At 44.3% G+C, this 24,720-nt stretch overlaps 2 long non-coding RNA genes across 2 annotated transcripts in view; one reads left to right on the top strand and one right to left on the bottom strand.

Moving 5' to 3' along the window:
* Positions 1-496: 496 nt before the first annotated feature.
* LOC125940496 (uncharacterized) overlaps positions 497-24,720 on the bottom strand; it is a 71,531-nt gene continuing 47,307 nt past the window's right edge. The window contains exon 3 of the long non-coding RNA XR_007463696.1: positions 497-986. This is a non-coding gene — a long non-coding RNA (uncharacterized LOC125940496). The remainder of the gene's footprint in view (positions 987-24,720) is intronic.
* On the top strand, positions 8,260-15,749 carry LOC125940497 (uncharacterized). The gene is made up of 3 exons (XR_007463697.1): positions 8,260-8,341; positions 13,936-14,021; positions 15,653-15,749. It is a non-coding gene; the product is annotated as an uncharacterized LOC125940497 (long non-coding RNA).

Here is a 24,720-nt window from a genome sequence, read left to right as displayed (position 1 = left end):
CTGTTGCACAAACATCCGTTTTCCGTGTCCCCATGCCTTCAAAACCGCAGTACTATATCGCTGCAAGGAACAGGAAGAGGAATATTTTTGAAAAAAATAAGAATATTCCAGCTGGTGCGGAAGGAAGCGCCGCGTACGCTTCGCCCCGCGGTCTGAATCGCATGCCAGTGCTCTTACTGCTGCCTGTCGCGGGGCTGTTCCTCGACGCGCTATTTGCGCCTTACTACGGCCGCCCTGCATGTGACTATCGGCCCATAGCTCACTTTAGTAAAGAAGGGTGCTTATCACTGCGCTTCCTGGTGTACATCATGAGACGTGGTTAACTAGACAGGCTAATGTAACTGAAATTGTGTGTTCCGAATTTCGTTAAGGACTTAGCACCTTCGGAGGAAGCCTGCTGTAGGCTGCTAACACTCGACGCTCCCGCCTACGGATACAGGAATGAAACTTTCACCTCACGGCTTATCAGTGTCGTGAATACCCTGGTGGAACAACGAAGAGGGGTTACCAGTGCAGTCTTTTTCTTTCTTAAATATGCAGATATCTTGCACAGTTCCTTCTATCATAAGTGATTGCCGTATCAAACCATTGTGATGTAGTTATAGCGATCTCTGAGAGTGCTACAACGGTATGAAAAAGCGCGAATTCCTATAAATGCTACAAATGCGAGGATTAGCACTGATATTCCTTTTAATTCGTTTCATTATTTTTTCGTTGTCTTCGCCCTCATTATAGCCGTGCAGACGGGTGTGGCTACGGGTAAGTACGTTAGTCGAGTGTCCTACTTGCAAATTTCTCGTTACATATTTATTGAAAGATGTTTGCACAGGGCGGAAAAAATATAAACTTTTCCCTTGGCAGCACTTTTTTAACAAAGTGCTTTCCGCAGTCACACAGTTTGTGTGACGGTTGTTCACTCTTTCGACTAACCTCGTTAACGCAGGACAGGTTGATTCGTATTCATTTATTTTAGTGAAGCTTTATGCCTTGTTTCGACATTAAGCTCATTCAGAAGAATGTACGAGACTTCCTCCATTCCAGTTTAATATGTATACAGGATATTTCACTAACCGCGCGCAGTTTGTTTTTATTGACAGTGTTTCGTCTAACCCATTACCGGTTTCATAGGGCGTCCCTCAAGAACGCGTTCTCGTAGCGTTGTATTTTACCTTTTCACTAATGATATTGTTTGCGTAGATGAACCACTTTAGGTTCAAGTCGGGGTGTTTATGGATGACTGTGTTCTTTTCGGTGAAGTCACTTCCACCAATGATCAGTTCCGTCTCTTGAACTCAATCATGTTGGCTAATACAAGCAACAAATTGTAACACTAATCGGAAACCTATTCGTATGTGTCAAAAATTTGTGACTCAGCGTTTCGGAAATATTGTATTCTAAAGCATAAGCAAACATTGACGCACTAGAGAGGACACAGCGAAAGCAGTTGTCCAAATATCGACCTATCGGCTCTCTCACGCCACTAATAAAGAAACGGCGTCCCAACGTTCCAGACATACTGTAAAATTTAGATGAAGACGCTTATTCCAGCTTAAAACAACTTTCTCTTAACCCAGAAGTATAGCTCCATATAGCTAGAACGGTATCAAGAAGCAGAAAATGCCATTAGATGCTTTACTCGGTAATTAGGATATGCGAGAAATATCACTGAAATTTCTTATTCGTTTCATTTTTTTTTTTTTTGTCGTTGTCGTCTCAATCATTATAGCCGCAGTGACGCGCGCGCAGACCGGATAAGTACGCTGGCAGGAGTGTCCCGCCTCCAAATTTGTTTTTCTATTAAGGAAGCTATCGATCGGCCCAAACGCTAGTCCGCCGATTCAAATACATGTTAACGCGCAAATGCTTTCCGAGACAGCCCATGGACCAATTTTAAATTTGTGGATTTTATAAGCTTTTTAGTCTTCTTCTCAGATTTAGGAAAAGATGCCAAACCGTCAATATGATTTGAGCGAAAATGCTAAATTCTCGAGACTGCTATAAGCGTAATTTATATTTATGGCCTGACGTTTTTGAAAAATTGCCAAACGTTCGTAAGTATGAAAAAAAAAAGCACCAAGTTTACAAATCCCGAGCTCTGCACCTGGAACACATGTCGCAGTTCCGTGAATTGCTTCCGTGAGAACATCCAAAGCAGACAGATGTGATATACGAATTTGTATCTGATGTGAATTCGTTGCAATGTTCAAGATTTTCCCGAAGTGCTACTCACCTTTAGTAGTGCATTTGAGAGCCATGCATCTTGCATTTTATCGGCTTAGATGTAAGCCGAGATGGAACTGAAAATTGCGATATGGTTTTCCATCGGTAAATTAGAGTTAATTTGTTACTCTGGTTTGCTGAAACCTTGCGACTTTCAGCAATGTTAATTATGCAATTCACGGCCTAAATTTAAAAAATCGCTACCAACAGCATCTAGATATCATGTTTTCCTTTTAGATGCAGTAAACCTCATGAAATTTGGTGCGGTCGTTGCCAAGAAAAGCCATTTATCCGTTCAACACAGATGTATGACGTAACATTGTTGCTAAGAATATCTTAAGTTCACCTAAATGTTCTGTTCAACATAACAGAAGAGAGAAATAAGAGAAGTTTTCTAGGGTCTGCACACACTGCTGCCACAAAGCGGATAAAAGGGTCGATAGTGTGAAACGCACCGCGCCAGTCGTCAGCGATAAGATAACGAACAGCTATCATGGTGTTTTTTTTTTTTTGGCTTTGCAAATACACTTGCACCCTTTAAACTATTTACGCAGAAATGTCCTTGCGAGCTTCGCGAATTCGCGGCGAAGTTAATTATGGCGTAAATGTGCTTCCGTCTACATGCGACTACGCAAAAAAGCATTGTCATATGCTTTTGCGTAGTCAATAATGCTTATGAAATTTCGCCTGGTAATATCGCTTCTATATTTCTATATTTCTATATTTCTATATTTCTTCTATAGGTATATCTTTTTGACACAAAACGCAATGGCTTTTTGCTATAAAGAAGTGGTAACTAATTTACTGATACCTCATTGTCAGCTCAGCGTCGTCATATCAATGGTGTTTCTTGGCTTCAACTTGCCCTAATGTGATTGATGGACATTTTTGGATGCAATTAAGAGCTAACAAAACACAAACATTGGTGGTACGAAGGTAAAAAAATCGCCAATGGACGAAATCTCCACTGCCAGCATCCATTTCAGTGCATGAGCGTTGTCATAACTCAATATTCCTTAGAAAGCGTCATAGTAAAGGTGAAGCCGCTGCCGCAACGTCCGTTTACACCGCAGTTATAGTGCATTTTTTTAGATTTTCAAGCAATATTTCGAAATACGTGCAACATTTATTCCATTTTCATCACAAAATATGTAATATCTATGCCGCAAATATATTTCTGGCACATGTTTATTCAAAAAATTTAAGGCAGTCATCATAAAATTTTGTAATGATTTTTTAATATTAAACTGACGATGTAGACGGAAAGCACTGTTTGTACACTGCATGTATCTACGTCAGGTAAACATGATTGTTGGATTTTTCAGAAAGCTTCAAGTAACAATTCAGAGTTCCACGCGTAGTGCATCGTGGTTGTGGAAACGTTGCTGTGCTTTTCTACTGAAATTACTAAAGGAAGAGTGCCAGCGCAGACAGTCACTTAAGTATGGTCATACAGCTCACGATCTGTGTAACAGTAACATAACAAAGTGTTTCAACGCGATTGGCAAGAATGTCGGATAGATGTCTTCAATCACGCACTGCGGAAGGGTTGATCGATAAATTTGACATGTAGAACAACACAATCTTGGCATCGTCAATAGATTTACGCGGCAATTCTTGCTACGCGCAATATTTGTCACTAGAGCTCACGTGTGGGTCAGTCTGCGGGGACAACGACGCAGCTGTCATGTTGTTTTTGGATTGCAATTAAAATTGACCATTTGCAAGGTGCATCTTAGTTCACTGGGACACCCCAGATGAGTTTATTTTGAAAACCAGTCTTTGCCTGTGTCGTCTATTGTTATTCGTTAGGCGCACTGCGCAGGTACGTTCTTGCGGTCAGCTTTGGCGTTGTGAATTGAATTGCGCGGCCAAAATCTGCGCTTCGTCGCCGCTTCTCGTGTTGTTCAGCAACAGCAGCGCGCCAGTCATCGGCGTTGATATCGAGGCAGCTGTTACGAATCCCATCGCCCACTTCCAATTCGCTTAGGAATTTGGACCTTGCTTGCTTGTGAATTTAATTTCAATTTTTTTCTTCTGACTTAAACAGCCGATATTTTGCTGATGAGATAATACGACGTCTCAGGGCTTTGGTGGCACCATGCTGAACATACCTGATTTTCACCTGATATTGACACGTGTACTTGTTTATCTTTCAACGGCGACCGCTTTTCACCGGCTAACAAATGTTAAACGTTATCGCTCGACGCAGGACGCGCCTGCATGTATCGGGAAGTTTCTCGAACGTTATCGATGCTTCAATCCGTTGTCTGTTGTCGCCGACGCTTACGTAATCTGATTGTTTGAGCGACGCGAATTGTCTAGTGCTTTGTGAAAGACACGTGGGAACCAGGGATTACTGTGGAACGTTCGATGACTCGTGTAGAAAAGCCGACGCGTTTCGCCGCTGAGCAAATTTAGACGATGGCCGGCTGTGTTCGCCGCTATCATTGTGCTTTGAGTGCAGCTTGCTTTTGTGGGCACAGGTTCGCCCAATAAAAAATCAGTTTCGTCATACGCAGGTTTACCACTGTTTTCTTCAACGTCACTACTACGTGCAATATGCAAATGCCATCGTAATCTCCCTCCTTATGCTCTTATTTCTCTCCATTTTTTCTCGCATCCATTAAAGCCGCCGCGCCCGCTCCAACCGGAGGTACGTACCTTGGTCAATAAAACTGCGGTATCATCTATCCTACCTCAACATGATCCGCATTGGTGTAATAGCTTTCAGCACAGCAACGGGGCACTTTCCATTGCTTGAGAACAGTTGCACACCACTGCCACTTATGTGTCATCAGATTGCCTCATGCGGCAGGCGTACTGTACAAGTCATGTTTTTACGGCGATTTTGTTATTATGAATCAACTTAGGCGACATCACCGTACGCCTGAAATAGTGGAGCTTCAACACTGCTTTCGCATTATGAATTTTTACTGACGTCATGTTTATAACGGGTTGGTGACAGCTAATGGGCCGTTTATTGGGGATTCGCTGTCTTAATTACACTGTCAGCGTCGTCATATTGATGGTGCTCATCGAGTATATCTGACGCTGACTCCGTGCCAATATAACTATGTGCAAATACTTGCTTCTTTGCCGCTAGAAGCTTGCACCTCAGGTACAATGTGTCTAAAACAGTGGGAATGTTGTTTAAAAATGCCAGACCAAGCCCGTCATAGTAATTGGGTGTGCGCTACTGATACTATTCCTTTAAATAAAAAAATGTCATTTTTCTGGTAGACGGCGTGGGCAATTACGATAAATAATTTGAATATATTCACTGCAAAAGTACACTGCTTAGAAGGGTTGTTTAATGCATATCGTTAATGGAAAACATCTGCCACAGTCACAGCAGCATAACTGTTATATAAATATGAAAATATTTCATAAATCTGACGCTCGAACACAACAGTTTTTGTGATATGACATCCGCGTTTTCGAACGATGTCTTCAAGCCAGCAGCACTGGAAAAAAAATGTGGTTGATCCCTCTTATATAGGAATCGGTATAGAACACGAAAGTGAAACGTGTCTTCACAGAAGTAGTGTAATGTTTATTGCACATTGATATATAATGTCTATTGGTGTTTTGTGGCTAAAGCGCCCTTAGGCGTAGATGCACCCACGCTGACGCCTGGTGGCACGTCTCCTCCATCACGACTACCAACGTCGATGACCATGAGCAACCGTCGTGCATATGGAAGCTGCACTACGCTGCACACGCTAGCACAACGCGAAAGACGAAGCACGTAACTGACACACTAATACAACGCGCAAGACAAAGCACGTAACTGAATCGTCACCGAGTCAAATCAGCGCGTACAGCGCGTCGTAATTGCAGCCTCCGCGATCAACTTCAGAAACATTTTCAGAGCTAATTGCGGAGGCCACGCTCCGCTGTGCTGAGTACGGTGAACGCCACTACCAACGCCACATAGGTGGCGTTGGTAGTGCTTCTTGATGCCAGCGTCCCTTCGAATGCTGGCATCGAGGCGTCGTAGTGCTGAGACCACCGAAGCGTTCACTGTCGGTGCGCGTTAGTGTCATAATGCAGTACTTCTCTTTTCTGCTCGTAGGCGGCGGCACCGCCCCGAGCCAAAGCGCGGGTACACGGAGGAGTGTTAGATATATAAGGCGCGTCGGTGTAGCTCTCTGCAAATGCGTTTGTGGCGCAATGGGTTAAACGCTCGGCGATCTATCGTCGCGGACCGAGAGGTCGTGGGTTCGATTTCGAAATTTTGCATGTTTGTGGAACTTTTTCTTCTGGTTTCTTTCTTCGTATTATGTTCTATGGCGTATTTCCGTGACGGAAATACGTCAGTGAAGTCTTGGTGGACCCCGGAATAAAACACTTTCGTGTTAAAATTCTACTGAAATGTTTTTGCCTTCTTGTTTCTGTTTTCTTGCATTCATTACAGGCGCTCCCGAGCTGGCGCGTTAGTACCTTGTCAAACAAACCATGACATTGAAAATCCAATCTCGCGAACATTGAAGGACAGAAATTATAAATCAGCATAGCACGCCAACCTGAAATAGCGCTAAAAACCTAGTTACCCTGCATACTGTAAACTGGGTGATGCATAACGTTTTCCACCTACACTCCCTTCAGACACAAATTACGATCGACTGTCTGACGGGCTGGACGCATGACACACGTCATGATACGTCATATCTGAACACACCAAAAATATGTGCCTACATTATACTATGTGACAGAATACTTCTTTTGTCCAGGGAAGTTTTCTAGGGTCTGCACACACTGCTGCCACAAAGCGGATAAAAGGGTCTATAGTGTGAAACGCAGCGCGCCAGTCGTCAGCGATAAGATAACGAACAGCTATCATGGTGTTTTTTTTTTTTTTTTGGCTTCGCAAATACACTTGCACCCTTTAAACTATTTACGCGGAAATGTCCTTGCGAGCTTTGCGAATTCGCGGCGAAGTTAATTATGGCGTAAATGTGAAATATGCTTTTTTTGCGTAGTCAATAATGCTTATGAAATTTCACCTGGTTGCACCCGTTTACAAAAGAGCGCGACGTGGAGCATGACTGAATGACGAAGTCAATTTTGCGGCCCGCAAGCATTGCAGCGCTAGCGACATGGACGACACAGACGCTCTTTTTGCGGCCAGTTTCGGTTTCAAGGAGTCTGCCAAGGAAAACTAATTGTTTGCGTAGCTCCCACATGAACTCCGCTATTCAAGTTTTCATCGTTGGGATAGGTAGTGTCCAGAACAGGCCCCATAGTACTCATTTGCTGTAGCCACCTGTTGTTGATCATTTGAAATTACCGTAACTTCGCTAATTACGCACGTAAGTACGGAAATTGCTCTGTATCTACAGGCCGCCAATCCGTACACTCGATTGCTAAAAATAACGTGACCACGATTTATACGTTTCTAACTTTAAAAATTTGGTGCAGCTAAAAAAACAACACTGTATATTAGAAGGCCTAGTTTATTATTGCTACATTATTTCGCCGGATTTTTAAGCGGGGAATTCTGTAAATTCATTCCAAGTGGACACGCCTGACAAGCTCACCGGCTACAATTCGTAAATTGTAATGTGTGTCGTAAAATAATTCACTAAAAAGTTGGTTAATGAATTTTTATTAATTATTGTGTTTCGATTGCTTGTGCTCCTAATGACCGCCTCATCGAATAACCTAGCTCAATGATAGGAGTTATGCCGCCTGACACAGGCCATTCCTGAAAACTCCGTACTTTATTTTTGCGTCCAAGAGTTAAAAACATCCTATAGCCTTTATTCCATGCCAGAATTGATGGCTACACTCATAGTCGCCAGAAACCTCGAGCATCTCCTTCGTCGCACGTGTCAGCAACAGTTTACTCGCGAAATTTCAAGCCCAGCGAGCCATCTACTCCGGCGGGATTCCGGTGGTTCCGTGTCAGCAATTAGTTGTGTGCACCCATCAGCCCTATTTCACCTGTTTCAATTCCTGCATCTGTCCTTTTGTGCTTGCGTGGGCAGCGCATTGAGGTTGTCTGGTGTCTCAATAAACGCACTCGTGAAATCAGGCGCGTTTACTCCCCGCACTAATTTAACACCGTTTTTGCCTTCACAGCATGTGACCCGGCGCCAGCCCCAGCGCCAGTGCGGTAAGCACCATTTGCCTCTTGCATAGGCGCGATCCTTGCAATATTGTCACATTGAGATGCCATATGAAGTAGACCATGAGATGAGTTACGTCTATGCCATGCACGGGTTTAGTTCGCACTGTATATCGTTGACCTGACTTTATACTGCAGCCCCTGCTTCGGACATAGCGCGGTACGTTTTGTGGAAAGAGAATATTTATGTAGTAATTGGTTGAAGGATGGCGCCATGTTCCTGTGAATCGTTGTTTTGAAGGAGTCCTAAAAGGTCCTTCAAATTTATAAACATCGGCACATTAGGAACCTTACTAGGTAGGGAAGGCGCTAATTTCGCAACGGACGCTATAATAAGGAAAAGTGTTTTTATACCAGACTGGCCCAATCGCCTTCACAAGTATGTTTGCTCTTATGGTTAGGTTTTAGTGAGCGCCCTAGTGGACAGAGCACGATTCCTGTAATATAAGGAGAATGATTCGCTGGCGTCTGTCCTTTTACAAACCGGTGCTTACTTACAAACACCTATGTGATTGTGACGAACGAAGTAGTGGGGGATTCCAAATTAATTTGGAGCAGCTGGGCTTGTTTACTGTTACCACAATGCACGGTACAGAAACGTTAATGCAATGCGGCCCTACGAAACTGTGGCAGACGCAGCGATGAATCAAACACGCAACTTTCCGCTTACCACTGCGAAGCCATACCCGCTAAACTACTTCGGCGGGCTTTAAAATACCCCTAAGCGGCTTCTGCGTGAGCAGGCGTTCTGTGCGTAGCCAAACCATGGCACCACGGCCGTGGATTCGAATGCCTTAGTTCTACCTTTTAATATACTTCACCTTAACACCCCGTGTGCTCCAAAGGGGTGTAAGGGGGACCTGGGTCTTGGACTAAAAATTTTGTAGAATCTTTATTCTTTGACGTATAGTGCTGAAAACTTGTACATATATGTAATGTTATTGCTTATTTCCAATATAAGGTCCGTTTTCGTATATCCTTTGGTTTGAAATTTTATGCAAGCTTTCTTTAATTATCTTCCGGAAAGATTTGCCAATTATGTTCCTTAGATATCACTAAACAGGGTATTAATGGTTTCTGTACGATTCAAGGAGTGCAACAAAAGAATCTTATGCTCTGCCTTACCTAGCACAAGGTTGCGAGACTTCAAAGCTTGAAACTCGAAAAAGTTTTTCTCGTGACTAATTCAATACCTCGTAACTCGTGTTCTAGGTGCGGCAGACCAACAAGGTTGATTTTGTTGCACTCCTTGAATCATACAGAACCACTGATGCCCTATTTAGTGATATCTAGATAGGTAACGGTATAGTTAATTAAGGTAGAATTAAGGCACTCGAACACAAGACCTTGCGATGTGCGAACCTTGTGACCAACAACGTGGGTCGCGTGACGTTCGCGGCGTTTGTGCTGACGTGTCCGCTCGGGTCACGTGACTCCGCCAGTGGCACCCCCGGACGTCGCCGCGCTTCTGCAACGTGGCCGCAATGCTTTCGCATTCATCCACGTAGGCATAACTTAGGCACCCCTTCAGGTGTTTTGCTTGCCTTCCACTTTTCTATCCTCTTTGTACAATCTATCTGGTTTACTACTCTTTTTTCCCCATTTCATTCATCTTCCACGGCGGCCTGGGTTATCTTGGCGTTATGTAACCAGCCTTGGTTACAACATTAATGGTTATAGCGACAATATACATAGGCAGGGCTTGCTTCCCCTCATAACCTGCAGTCTCCCGTCATTGGGCTCCTTGTTAGGTAAATGGCATTGACCCCGAATATCCGATACATTTTATATACGAGATCTTCCAAACACTTCTCCACTGATCATTCCTCAAAAAAAAAGGGGGGGGGGGGCGCCGATGCTACATTCTAATTTTAAAGAACACAGACATCCTCAAAATAAGACAAGAAAGCCAGAATGATTTTGCATTTTGCTGTCACATTCTCTGACAGTGACCATTGGAAGTTACTATGAAGCCACCAAGTGAGCCAGTGGGGACATAATACCTAAAGTCGGAGAACAATCGCCGTGCGTTAAGATAACAAACCTTGTGGCCTTTGGAGATGCCCTTATCACCGTAACAACACACCGAGCCCTGAATAGTGTCAAAGGCGTAATTTCAGAGAAAGATCTGATGGTTTATTTAAACTCCTGGAAGGATAAAAACGATCTACAAAATGATCAGATCAGACTCGACGACAAATAGGTACCAACAAAGTGTCCAATCACCACATTTAGTTCTAGCACATTGCAGGAGGCAGAGAAACAGGGTACATACTCCAAGGTCAGAGTACGACTGTACATTCCAAATCGGTGACAATACTTTTAGGCGCCGGTGTGTTGGCCATGCTTCTCCGATCTATCGAGGGTAGCTTACCTCTCCGAAATGTGGTATTTAGGAGCATTCTGCTGTCGATTAGGATGCCGAGCTCTATTACAGAAATTGTGATGGTGGCCATGCTGCATACTCTAGATGATGTGCAGTTTGAAAGAAGAAAAATAAGATAATCGCATTAACATGATAATCGCAAATGAAAACATAACTTCTGAGAAGCACGACAGCAACATTTGCACATCCTTCGCCACAGTGGCGCATCGGGGGGCAGCATCACAACGGCAGTTGGCTGCCATCCACGTCACGCCCAACGAGCAGGCGGCATCGCCAACGGCCTCCACGGTAGGAGCAGCCGAGGCTGCCCTACCTTCCCAGAACTACCCCACACCAGTGGCCTCTGCTAGCACTGGTAGCACAGCTCAGAGGCTAAAGTGTAGGGGTGTGCGATTAGTGAATTCTTTCATCGATTTGAGCATATCATATCCTACACTAAAGCCGTACCTCAGGTTGAATGTTATTGAAGATCCTTATCGCAGCGACCACTTTACTTACAGTGTTGAACGCAACAAAGTAGGATAAATGATTACCACACGTTCCTCGGTTGAAGGTCGAATTCGCTGACTGGAAGCTGTTCCGAGAACTCGCACATTTATCGAGGGATGACATTTGCGCCTTAAGGATAATGTTCTTGCATACTTAACAGCTTTTGTTACTTATGCTGCAGTGAAGTACATCGCAGAAACAAACGAGTGGCTACCAGAGGGCGAGTTCCATGATGGAATGATGAATGTACGAAAGCGCAGAAGCAGCAAAAAAAAAGCGTGTGGACGCCTTCACAATTCTGGAACTTCGAAAAACCAAATTTTTAGCATGTAAAATCACGAGGAAAAACGCACGCCAACAGGCTACGAGGCAAAACAGCATCTCCGGTACAAATACTTATACAGACAAGCGAAAAGATGGAATAGAGATAATAGAAACCAAGGCCAGCAGGCAAACCTATTACCTTCGGTGAATACGGAAGTAGATAGTTTCAAAGACGAGGGATATTTTCCGTGTGCACATTTTCAACACGATCTTCAGCGCAGTGAACTTCTCTGGAACAATCCTGAGATAAAAAAATGCGCACCAAATGACCCATACAACCATCCATATAGCTTAGCAGAGCACCAGACATCCCTGAACAGCTGTAATAACACTGCTCCATGATCTCATCAAATCATTTATGAAATAATACACTGATACATTGAGACCCAGAAAACTCTCTGGTCTCTTATCAACGCCATATGGTCTTCAGAGTATATCCCATCTTCTTTGAAAAATATGGTTAAAGTCCTAATTCTCAAATAGGGCAATGGCCATGGACCTGGTGCCAGTTTTGCTTGAAAAACTAAGAAACTATTGACAACGAATCTCGGACACTGAAACGTCAAATAAGCTGCTTTTAATTGAGCCTGATTGGGAATATTAACCTCAAATAAAAAGTACGACAAAATGAGCTAATTTTGTCTCAACCTTTTACATATCGGCATATTGCACACGCTCTGATTTGTTGAGCCGTGAGGAACCTCCTATCTGTGGCAAGTGTGACGATACGTTGACCATCCTCCACGTCTTGTTGGAGTGTCGGGAAGCAAACAATGAGAGAAGAAAAGCACTTGCCTGTAACTTAACGACAGCAAACGCCACTACATCCGGCAATACGTGTTGGCTGTTGGCACACAACCTTTTTTTTTTTTTTTTTACAGTGAAGCAGCATTGAATTTTCTGCACGCAACTGCAGATTTTACCTGGCCTTCCCCGAATTGAGGAAGCAATGCTGTGCCGCTTAGGCTTGGGCGTTGCATTCACCAATGCATATACGTGTTTCATTGAAATGGCTGATAGCGCCAAGTGCAATCCCTACAGTGTCGTTTAGAACACCTACTGTGATACTGCCCATCTTTTGCAAATGAGACATCTGTACAGCTCTGAATTACTTGGGTAGACAACGGTTCACCTTGAACAGGATCGTGGGACCATGACCTACAATAAAAAAGTACGATTGGATCGTTGCTCGCTTGAAAAGTGCGGCTGCGATGTTTAAAAACTGCCGTATTGAGTGGCCGTCTGTGATCCGGACTGAGTGACTGGAAGGTATATAGAGCAGAAAACTGTTACCACGTCGGCGATATCCACACTGGGAGTTTCTCTTTTTCTCCTAATCTTTCCCTCCCCTTTTCCCTTTCCCGAATGTATGGTAGCCAACCGGGCTCAGTCCTGGCCTCCCTCCCTTTCATTTATTTTCTCTCTCTACACGAGCAAGAATATTCGTAACATGTTCTCACTGAGGGCTGCTTCTACGATATCACGCTTTGTAGTTCATGTGCTTCCATGCCCTTGCGTTCAAGGGTCCTGCCTAAGCCCATATGTTTTAGTATCTCATCCCATCGATGCATATCCTTTATATGTATCACACATCTCGCACCTCGCGTGTCATTTTCATAGTGTTATTAGCTATTTTACGCACTTTCCAGCGAATGCATTTAGGCCTCTATAGAGCCGCGTTGCATCTACCCATCGAAAATCATTTCATGCACCACTGGAATGACTTAACCCTATGTATTTAAATCATCACCTTTGCATGCATATAAATATAAACTTAAAATTGTATAAGTAGTTGTCCTCTTACACACTATGTACATAAAGTGTGTACTTCATTTGTTATAAAGTTTGTACAATTTATATTGATAATGTGCGTAATTTTTATTTACATGTATGACTCCTTGTATATAATCGAATCTGTTCATATCCACTACTACGTTCACAATATATTTACTTGTAGATTGCATCATACTTATACCCCTCTTTCAATTAATCATTTTGTAATCTTCTTGTTAACCGAGGATCCCGCTGCGGTCATTTGACTTTCAGACCCTCGCCTGTTTACTACTAACAACCAACCAGGCATCTTATATCAATAATAAACTGAAACTGACAGCTAGTCGCCATAGACTTGGCGCTACTTGGCCATATTCGCCCTTGCACTAATAACATCAATAATCATCGCCAATGCTTTACGAACGGGGGTCGCAACTTCCCAGCGTCCTAAACTGTCGTGATCTCCTTCCCTAGTTTAATGGCCCAACGTAATACCGTCGGTACATGAGAGGGGGCGGCTAGATTTACGACGGGGATGCATGCATAATGCAGCCTCCGTCGAGAAGTGTTGCAAGCTAAATTAACCTACTGTTGTTAACTGGCAATGCAGGGACCGCTCGCAGTACGTGGCGAGCACAGTCATCGTGCTGTGCATCGTAGCCCTGGCGCTGGGCTACATATTTATGACAACAGAAGGTAAGTGAAAAACTTCAAGCTTCGTTAAACGGCGTTATGCGGCATTGACTGAGAGGTAGGGGGAATGAAGGAGGGGAGGGGTGTACGACTTAAATACTGCGTGTCGCTTTGTAGACTGCCACAAGTTTCTGCACATGAACGTGGGCCGCGATAACGAGCGCAAATGGCTGGATGACGCTCTTACGTTCTGTGCTTACGAAGGCTTTCAAGAGTATAGAGTGGGCTGGGTTTTTTGAAGGCGGGTGTATCTTTACAAAGAAGGCGCTTTATTCCTGTGCAGATGCGCTATTTAGACGGTTTGTTCATTCGGTCGCTGACGCAGCAATAATTAGGAGGCCCTGTGAATAGTTTTAAATAAAGCTCGCATTACGTATGAACTTGTCCGCTGGTCGGCGACACGTGGTACGAGCATACCAGGACTATCGCACTACTGTCGGCAAGGTGCCTAACCTAACCTAAGCTTAACATAACACAACCGAAACTTACAAAACAAATCGAATGAGTGAAATTGTTTTGATGCTCCCGCATTATTGAGCCCGAATAACTGGATGACGCTCATATGTGCTTTGCTTTAGATTGCTTTTAAGAGTATACAGTGGGTTCAGTTTCAAGAACACGGGTGTATAGGGAACACCTTATAACTGTATTAACTATAACTTGGTTGTCTAGGAAGTACTGGAAGTTGTGTATCTAAACCCGTTTCTGGTGTGTTATGGTGAGTGTTCTGGTGAATATCACTGCATGGTTTCAAACTTGCTTTCAAAAAATGCCGGAAATGAGGCGTTTTATAATGAATATTTTCAGTAATTCGGGAATCCAGCAAGCGTTCGCATTCTTTTTTACCTACCAGCCCTTCAAAGAAACGCGGCTATTTCAAGGGCATGTGACCTGCGTTTCAGAAAGATTTATAAATTTGTATATCGCACAAAAATATTAGTGGACGAGCGCTGTAATCGTATGTATTGTTTATCCGTGTTTCGTGAACCTTGCAACAGTTTCCGAATAGTGCACCACCAGAAAAAAACGCATATTGCGTTTTAGGAAGGGAAGCGATACAGCTACCTCTACTTTTAACGATGTGATGCGCATTGTGGTCCGCGCGGCCTGAGAAATAGTCTGACAAAAATCTACACCCAACGGCCAGATTACCAAAGGCACGCATCGCCACATATTAGTTGACTAGTTTCCAAGGGCTATTTCTACCAGACATTTTATTTCGTAAATTCACGCATTGCTAAAAGCTCCTCCAACGTTACATAGAGTTCCGGTAGAGATAGTGGCATATAGTGGAAAGATACACAAAGGATATTTATTTGTCTGTTTTAAGCAATTTGTGTCCGGCTTCTATAGGGCCTTAAGGCTTGCGCTTCAAGAACTGGTTAACGACGGAACACATCCTATTTCTGCTAAAACGGGAATATCGTGGTGTTCGAGGTCAAAGGAACTGTGTGGAATTAGCAACTGCTGCGGTCCGATTCGTGGGGATTGCATGTCTACCTCCAGTACATGAAGTGAGCCTCCATAGCGTAGGAAAAATGGACAAAATTTTCATCTTGACGTATATCTGGTTGGAAATATATTGAAAAGGCGTTGTATAACTTTACCTATATTGCTTCACAATTGCGTTCAAGGTGCCGGCCCTACATCGACGGCCGTCACGACTGCGGGGTCTCCAGCACAGCTGGAAACAACTACCCCGGCGACTACGAAGGCTCCAGGCATTCCAGGTGAGAGTTGAGAACACGACGCATCGCAAAGAACCATGGAGCGATAAATAGTAGCCGATTGCTTAAGTCGAATCCAATCCACTAACGCAGGAATGAGATTCGATGATATCTACCGTCTTTCTTCCCGACTCAGGTTTAGGAACTTAAGCTTTTATTTTACTCTCTTCGACGAGAAAGCGTTTGGCAGGGCGGCTAATTCATGTGCGATTTTAGTGCTGCCGTGATATTTTGCCAGATTAGCGTGACATTGGAATGGGGAAATAAGCCTGGTGAAGCTTAGTGAGAATGTCTCCTCGTCCGCAAGAAAGACTCCGGCGGTGTGCGTGCCATTCCCTGTGCTCTGCCAGTGGCGATTAGAGCAACAGTTGAGCTTTCTTCATGCGCCGAGCGGCGGCCTCCAGCGAGGAGAGTGTTCGCTCTCTCCTTCCCCTGAGCGAGGGCGTTCCGGACTCTATACAGCCCGCCCCCGCCAACGAACTTCAGCATTCAGCTTTTCGGCAAGCTTGACTGTGGGTCGTTATCCGAGTGGAGGCTTGTACGAGCGGTGTAATCCTATGTATTGTTTATCCGTGTTTCGTGAACCTTGCAACAGTTTCCGAATAGTGCACCACCAGAAAAGATCTAAAGATAACAATTTATATTATATACGTGGATATACTTACGTATATCACAACTTACGTGGATCGCCTTTCGTCTTTGCCTGGGCGCCTTCATGCTGGTCGAGCACCACTCTGCTATGCCCGCGCCACCTCCACTATGCTGGGTGAACGGTCTTTAACAAGGCTCATTTAAAAAAGTCTTGCAAATAAGAAACACACGCTGTACTCTAGCAGTGTTTTTACGGACACTGATAGTTTTTATTTCTAGTGATCCAACTCAAGTAAATTCATAACGCTATAAAAAATAATGAAGAGAATGATCTGTGTTGGGGACGCTGTAAATAGAGGATATTAACAGCTAATAACGCTGCTGTTCTCTTATCGAAATTTGAAGATATCTTGCACAGTTCTTGCGTCATAAGTGATTGGAATATCAAATCATTCTGATGTAATTATTGCCATCTCCGAGAAAGCAACAACGATGTCGAAAAGCACAAAATGGAAAAGACGTTTGACTCAGAAATGACGAGAATTGCCACTGACATTCTTTTTAATTTGTTTCATTTTTTTTGTCGTCTTCGCACTCATCATAGCCGCGCCTTCGCGCATTGCCACTGGTAAGTACCTTAGTCGAGTGTCCTACTTGCAAATGTGTCCCCATACATTCATTGCGAGATGCTTGAGCACACTCGCAAACTCTGTATTCAAAAGATGAAGGCATACTTCCCTTCTGCAGCGCGGTTTTAGCTTCGGGTTTCCTGCAGTCGTACAGTTGGTTCACGCTCTTGCGAGGATCTTAGATAAATCGGGACAGGTTTATTTATTTTTCTTGTTTCACATACTAAGCTCATTCAGAAAATTGACAAATCATCCCCCATTCCTAGTTAATTGGGTTACAGCATATTTAACTATAACCGCGCGCCCTTTGCTGCTAATAGTTTTGCGTCTCGCCCATTACCCATTTCATCTAGCATCCCTCAAGGAAGAGTTCATCAACCCTTATTTTTTAATAATTACAATGTTTACGTAATTGACGCAAACCACAAACATATCCCGAAACTCTTATGGCTTATGGCTTCTTATGATATGATCAATAATAATCGGGCCCCTCGGTTCCCATTCTAGCATTGACGAACTATAGCAAGTTGAAGTCATGATCTTTGCGGATGATTGTAGTTTGTATTCTTATAACTCATTACCACCAATGATCAGCTACTTTAGGCACAGCCTTCCGTCTCGAACTCTATCGAGTTGATGAATATCAGACTCAAGGTGCAACGATAACCAGAGAGCTAAGTTTGAACTCGCATATGTCTAATATTTGTGACTCAGCGTGTCGCAAACTTTGTCTTCTAAGGCATAAACTAAAGCATGCTCATGCAAAGCTAAACCTTTAGCTTATTTGTCCATCATCAGATCTAAATTGAAATAGGCGTACATTATTAGGGAGCCTTACACAAAAACTAGCATTGACGAAATCGAGATAATATAGCGCAACGCTGTTCATCTTACCAAAATATGGACAAACAGGCTCTCCCACACCACTAATGAAAGGACAGGGCGTCCGAACGCTCCAGACAAGGCGTAAAATTTATAATAATTCTAACTTCATACAACTAACTCCATATAGCTAGAATGGCATCAACTCAGAATGCTAAATATGTTCGAATAGGAGATAAGATATGCAAGAAATATCACTGATGTCTGTCTCATTTGCGTCATTTTATCTGTCCTTGTCCTCTCGCTCATCATAGCCGTGGCCACAGGCGCACGCACGGGTAAGTACACGGGGTCAAGTGTGCTACCTCCAAATTTTCCTTTATGTACTAACGGGAACCTATAGCGCGGCCCAAACTCCAACGCCGCATACTCCAACAAATGTAAAACGAATAACTTTTCTGAGGTAACCCCGTGGCCGAGTTTCTACTGACTGCTGGAAGTGTCATTTTGATTTATGGCCAAAGCTCATACAGGAGCTTGTATAAAAAAAAATATTCGTCCAGCTAGACAAGTTATAACTGTCAAAACTTGAACAGAGTTCCTTGCCTTTACAAAGAAGTCTAATCGATTATACAACAAGCACATAAACGTTACGGTACAGCACACAAGGTGTGCGAGAACATTGTGTGTGCTCCGTATTACTTTTATGGGCATTGGTGACGTCAAAATTAGTTTCGAGGCGTCATGAATAAAAACAGCTGCACAGAAAAAAGCATTGGGTCAATGTTGCAATGCTATATAGCAGATGAGGCAACGTTAACATGTGCGTTAGAACGCGAAGTACTGAATATTTTTGATGAATGCCTTGCAGCATGCATTTTGCTTCGTAAGGTTACGACTAAAGACAAAACTACAGCGATATCGTGTGAATGATACTGACACACAGTCACGTGAAGTTTGAGCTCTTTCTCAGTGCCCGTGTTGGCAACGGTCTATACCCTGCACGGCTGCACTGACATGCGAAATACTGGTTTAATAAATACCAGTAATAGGAACAGTGTTAAGCTATTCAACTTTCACTGTTAGCTATTCAAGTAGGCACCGCTCTGCTGTCATGGGGGCCCCTTGCTTTGCCCATGTTTCATGTTTCATCCAACAAGTTTTAGCCCAAAACCAACGAAGCATTGATCGTGTTAACCCGCCGTGGTTGCTCAGTGGCTATGGTGTTGGGCTGCTGAGCACGAGGTCGCGAGATCGAATCCCCGCCATGGCGGCCGCATTTCGATGGGGGCGAAATGCGAAAACACCCGTGTACTTAGATTTAGGTGCACGTTAAAGAACCACAGGTGGTACAAATTTCCGGAGTCCACCACTACGGCGTGCCTCATAATCGGATCGTGGTTTTGGCACGTAAAACCCCATAATTTTTTTTGATCGTGTGTTTGCGTACGCCAGTCGTCTGCCCCAGGCAGAATGTCTCTCTCGTAGCGATATAAAGCCCTACTGGGTGGGCTACATTTTTTTTCAGTGTCTTTAGCGTCCAACAACTATTGCAAGATTATCGCTTGGCTCAAGATACGCCTGCATGTACTTGAAATTCCCAGAATGTTGTCACCGATTCAATATCGAGACAGCAGAGTGTTTTAGTCCAGCGTCTTTACGGTCCGCTCCGAGTTGCCCCGCTAAGCCACAGCGGAGCGGCGGGCGACTTTCACGTTTTAGTTACGTTTAGCGTAGCGGAGCGGACCTTTCGTAGTTGCAGCGCCCTCTGGGCAAATTCAGCGTAGTGAAACAAAATAAAAAAACTGTTTTGTCACTTTTACAAGGTAAGACGAGTAGATATAACTTATTTGTTCGTGAAGTATCTAGACGGGTGCTTGTAATGCGTTACCGGTCCATTTTATCGAGTGGAAAATGAAGCGCCGACTTGATGAACGCCACGTGATGGCCAGCGAGTTTGCATTTTGAATCCAATCCAATCCTTTCTGACGCCAATGCGCTGGCGACGTTTTTTGGTAGCTGTGCTGTTCTCTTTATTTCCTTAAAAAACAGCTGGGAGGTGTAATACACAAGTTATTCGCGCTCACACGACTAGTGCATCGATGCAAGGTGCTTCTACGCACGCGCGAGAGAGGGCGCGTGCATCGACCACACACGCTAGCGGAAGACGGCAGCAACGCTCCGCGCTCCGCTTAGGCAGCTTGTAAGCGGACCGTGTTTCTCTCTCCGCTAGCCCGCTTGCGGCTAAGCGGAGGACGCATGCGCATTCGTACTTCCGCTCCGCTCAGCACCTAAGCGGAGCGTAAATACGCTAAACTAAAACACTCTAGCATCATGTATTAGGACTGCTCGCGTGAACCGAATACTGGCGCTAATTCTCAACTACACGCGAGGGCTCAGCCATTGAGTTAGAATGCATGAGCATTCTGATTAACCGACGTCTTCACCCGCACATTCGACTCCGTTGACGGACGTCATTGCGCGTAGCCATGCTTGTGCTTTAGCGTCACGTCTTTTCCACTAGTATCTCTTGTAACGAGTTCCTTTCCTTCTTTCTTGCATTCATCGTAGCGGTACCAACCTCTGGCGCCACAGGTAAGCATTTCCATCGCCTGAATATATATATATATATATAATTTTGAAGTCACATGTCACTATGAGCGACGTCACAGCACGGACATACATGTACGTATAGGCTCACTTCCGCTTATACGTCACCTCTCGGTTTGGGAGCGCGGCGCTCGCGAAGAGAACGGCAAACCGCACTTGGTTTGAAATTTAAGCTGTTTCTGCGGTGCGTAGCGATGTAATACATATCAGACACGACCGTTAGCGCTCGTTGTATGCACTGCGCGTACCCCGCTCACGATGGCCAGACCTCCATGGTGAGAGGCGCTGCTGTTCCCCTCTCATGGAGGCTACTACACTACCAAAAGTTCATCAAGACGGCATAGAAATGACTCCGAACTTTTCGTACTGTAGTAGCCTCCATGAGAGGGGCACAGCAGCAGCGCTATATATATAGAGAGAGAGACTGCATAGAAACGGCGATGACCTTTTGGTAGTGTAGTAGCCTCCACGAGAGGGGCACAGCAGCAGCGCCTCTCACCATGCATATATATAGAGAGAGACGGCACAGAAATGACGATGAACCTTTGGTAGTGTAGCTGTGCTGTGCCTCCATGAGAGGGGCACAGCAGCAGCAGCGCCTCTAACCATGCAGATCTGGCCATCGTGAGCGGGGAAGCTCAGTGCATACAACGCACGCTAACGGTCGTGTCTGATAAGTATTACATCGCTACGCGCCGCAGAAACAGCTTAAATTTCAAACCAAGTGCGGTTTGCCGTTCTCTTCGCGAGCGCCGCGCTCCCAAACCGAGAGGTGACGTATATGCGGAAGTGCGCCTATACGTACATGTCCGTGCTGTGACGTCGCTCATAGTGACACGTGACATCAAAAAGTATTCAAGGCAACGTCTGTTCTTTGTGTAATCTGTTGCTGCAATATACGATTAAGTTTAGAGAAATAATAAAGTACACCAACCGAATGTCGGCGGGTTTTTGATTTACTTCGTACCGTAGCTAGAGATGCTAATTTCCGTTTCGTGTGCTTGTTCCCACGTCGTTAAATCATGCGCGCAGACAACGAATCTGTCGTGTTCTGCCGTGTTCCAGCGTACAATCAAGCTTTTGATCCGCTTGTGTCTGTTCGTGTAGCACGGACTTATCAGATGTTCTCGTGCACAGCGCGGTAAATCGTGCGCTGCGCCAAACGAGACAAACGCAACAGCACGCCCACGATGCCGTCAGCTGAAGTACGCCGCGCAGCAACAAACGGAAGAAAGCAAAAAAAAAAGTGGGGCCTGTGACGTAACTAAATTGACCTGAAGCAGCATGGTGTTGGCGCGGACAGCAAACATGACCACACCACACTCGATGGCCGCGGACACTCGCTCTCAAAACGCTGGCCTGAGGAAGCGCGGCTGCAGCAGTGAGCCTAGTGACCTTCGTGCTGTCGATCGATTTAAGGCAAACTGAGCGGCTAGATCACAGCGCGCACAAAGCTGCCAGCCGTCGACGCGCCTAGACTGTGCCCCTAACGAGGATCGCTCTCAATATACGGGCGCGCGACCGCGCGTAGCCGCGACATATGCAGCTGTATACAGCAGGGGTAGAACAGCAACCTTCCCTCCCTCCGTTGGGTACCTCGCGCACTACGGAGGACGATGCGCTTCCTCCAAGCTTTCCTCCCTTTCGCACGGGCGCCTTTCTGGCTAAACTGCGACTTTTCTTTCAAACATTAACACTTCTATTCCGAAAACCTTCGAGCATTTGGTACAATTACGTAACTGCAGAAATGTGGTCTGCCGAATCGTACATCATTAAAAGACAAAACAAAGTAATTCATTCACTAATAACTTCAAAATTACCATATAGTACACCGAATGCATGGGAATCCCTGAATGCGCTGCCAGAACCACGAACAGGGGCTGCCAGTGCAGTTACTGCCTGGCTGTGACGTAGTCTGGGGCAATCTATGGTGTCATACCATACGGAACAACAAAGCGGTCCGTATACTAAAGCGACTGCGCATACAATAGGAAGGCTGCGCAAAGCTCCAATTGGCGTCATCTTCAGGGAATAATGAAGTGCACGGCACTCAAAGGTTCTCGTCGAGCCGCCCGTCTATGCCAGAGGTAGTTTCGATGGCGAAGCACGCTTCGCGGTGCCGCCTGGTGTAATCAACTAAATTGAACGAATAATTTGGCGGCAAGTGTTTTAAAAACAATTCTAAAACTATAACTGGTATTTATGTATTTGGCGACGTAATTCGGGAAAACCTTGCCGGCTTTCTTTTTTTAATGTGTTCCAAATAAGAAAAACACGATGTACGTCTGGCACTGTTTTGACGAACACCGATTGTTTTTATGTCTAGTGATCGAGTTTAAATCAACTTGTTAGGCATAAAAGTTCTTAAAATTGAAGAGAATGACCTGTGCCGGGGACTTGTTAACAGATGACATCGAACGAGAACGCAGTCACTCTCTTAGATATGCAGATATCTTGCACAGTTCCTTCTATCATAAGTGATTGTTCCATTCTCATCTGATTATAGCGATCTCTGAAAGGGCTAGAACGGTATCAAGATGTGCAATAGTGCTAAGCATGTTCAACTCGTAAATTAAGATGTGCGAGAATGGCCATTGATATTTTGTTTAATTCGTTTCACTTTTTTTGTCGTTGTCTTCGCACTCATCATAGCCGTTGGAGGTGGGGCTGCCGGTACGTACCTTAGTCGAGTGTCCTACCGGCAAATCTCTCTTGGTAAATTTGTTGTAAGATGCTTGAGTCCACTGTCGCAATTTTATAACTCAGTATTTAAGACAAATGCTTACTTTTCCTATGCTGCACTGTTTAGGAATAGGTTTTCAGAAGTTAAACATTTGGTAACGGTTGTTCAGTCGCTACAAGTATCCTAGGTAACAGAGTTTCTCACTATAACACCTAGAGGGTAAACTGGCGCCACCGTCTATGTGAGTTTCTTAAAGGGCTGCCGTGCCCTCATGGGAATGACGGGATATGTGTCTGCGAGGCTTGTGTTGGCTGGTGTTGTACGAGGCTTCGTCTAAAACGTGGATATGGCTACACAAATAACGCGTTCTTAAAATAAAATCTACATAAAAGGCTTTCATTCACCCATATTACATCTCTCAATAAAGGTTACTCACCTACAATGCAGGATAAAGCGAAGAAAAGCAAGAACAGACGACAAATTGTTTCAAAGCGGGCAAGAATCTTGTCGTCTGCCCTCCAACTTTAGCGGCCAGCTGATACTTTTTACGTTTCATAGAATTGTGCATCCAATAGTATGTCCTCAAAATTAAACAAAACATGTTTTTGTGTAATAATAAAGCTAAAGCAGTCTTTTACGTCTTGTTTTAGCAGGAAATGAATCATTGTGACTACATTGTGACAGACGGAACGGTGCTAACCAGGTGCGTCTTCAAGGCTTTCTGGCTCTCCAAGAACGATGCCAATCCGAATCCACAATATACCGGCATTCCCTTGCATACCACAGCGCAGCAGCGCCACATTTCCCTCTAGGTTTTATAGTGTGAAACTCTATGCTAGGTAAAGCAGTACAGATTGATTTATATTCCTAGACTTTACTGAAGCTTTCGACCTTGATTCACATATTAAGCTATTTCAGAAGACTGTAAGCCTTCCCCATTCCCAGTTCATTGGGTTATCGCATACTTAATTAACAGAGCGCAGTTTCTTGTTATTGATAGTTTTGAGTCTAACCCATTAGATTAATCTCAGTCCCTCAGGGAAGCGATCTCTGGGCCTTACATTACTTTTACAATTTAATAACAGCATTGTTTACGTAGATTATGAACCACTTAATGTTCAAGTCAGGCTGTTTGCGGATGATTATAATGTTCCCTGAAGTCACTACCGCCAATGATCAGTGCAGCTTTCCGTGTCTTGAACTCAGTCAGGTTGACGAATACAATTATCAAGGTCTAACTATAACCAGAAAACTAAGTTCAAACACGCTTACGTCTAACAATTCGGACCCAGCGTTTTGTAAGCTTTGTCGTATAATGCATAAACTAAAGCGATGCACCATCACAACCACTCCATACATCTGACTCCATAAAGCTAGAACGGCATCAAGAAGCACGAAATGCTAAATATGTACGACTCGGAAAATAAGATATGAGAAAAATGCCATCTTTTTTATTCGTGATTTTTTTGTCGTTGTCGTCGTACTTATCGTAGCCGTTGGAGCTGCGGCGCGCACAGGTAAGTACCCTGGCACGAAGGGTGCTCACATGCATCCGTCAAAACATCCAAAGCAGACAAAGAAGGTTTTGCCAAAGTGCTTATTACTTATTAGTAATATACCACTTAGTCGTGTATTTGAGA

The sequence above is a fragment of the Dermacentor silvarum genome, chromosome 10, assembly GCF_013339745.2.
Source record: "Dermacentor silvarum isolate Dsil-2018 chromosome 10, BIME_Dsil_1.4, whole genome shotgun sequence".
NCBI classification, from domain to species: Eukaryota; Metazoa; Arthropoda; class Arachnida; order Ixodida; family Ixodidae; genus Dermacentor; species Dermacentor silvarum.
The sequence above is the reverse complement of the archived record's forward strand: the minus strand, read 5'-3'. Positions and strand labels throughout refer to the sequence as shown.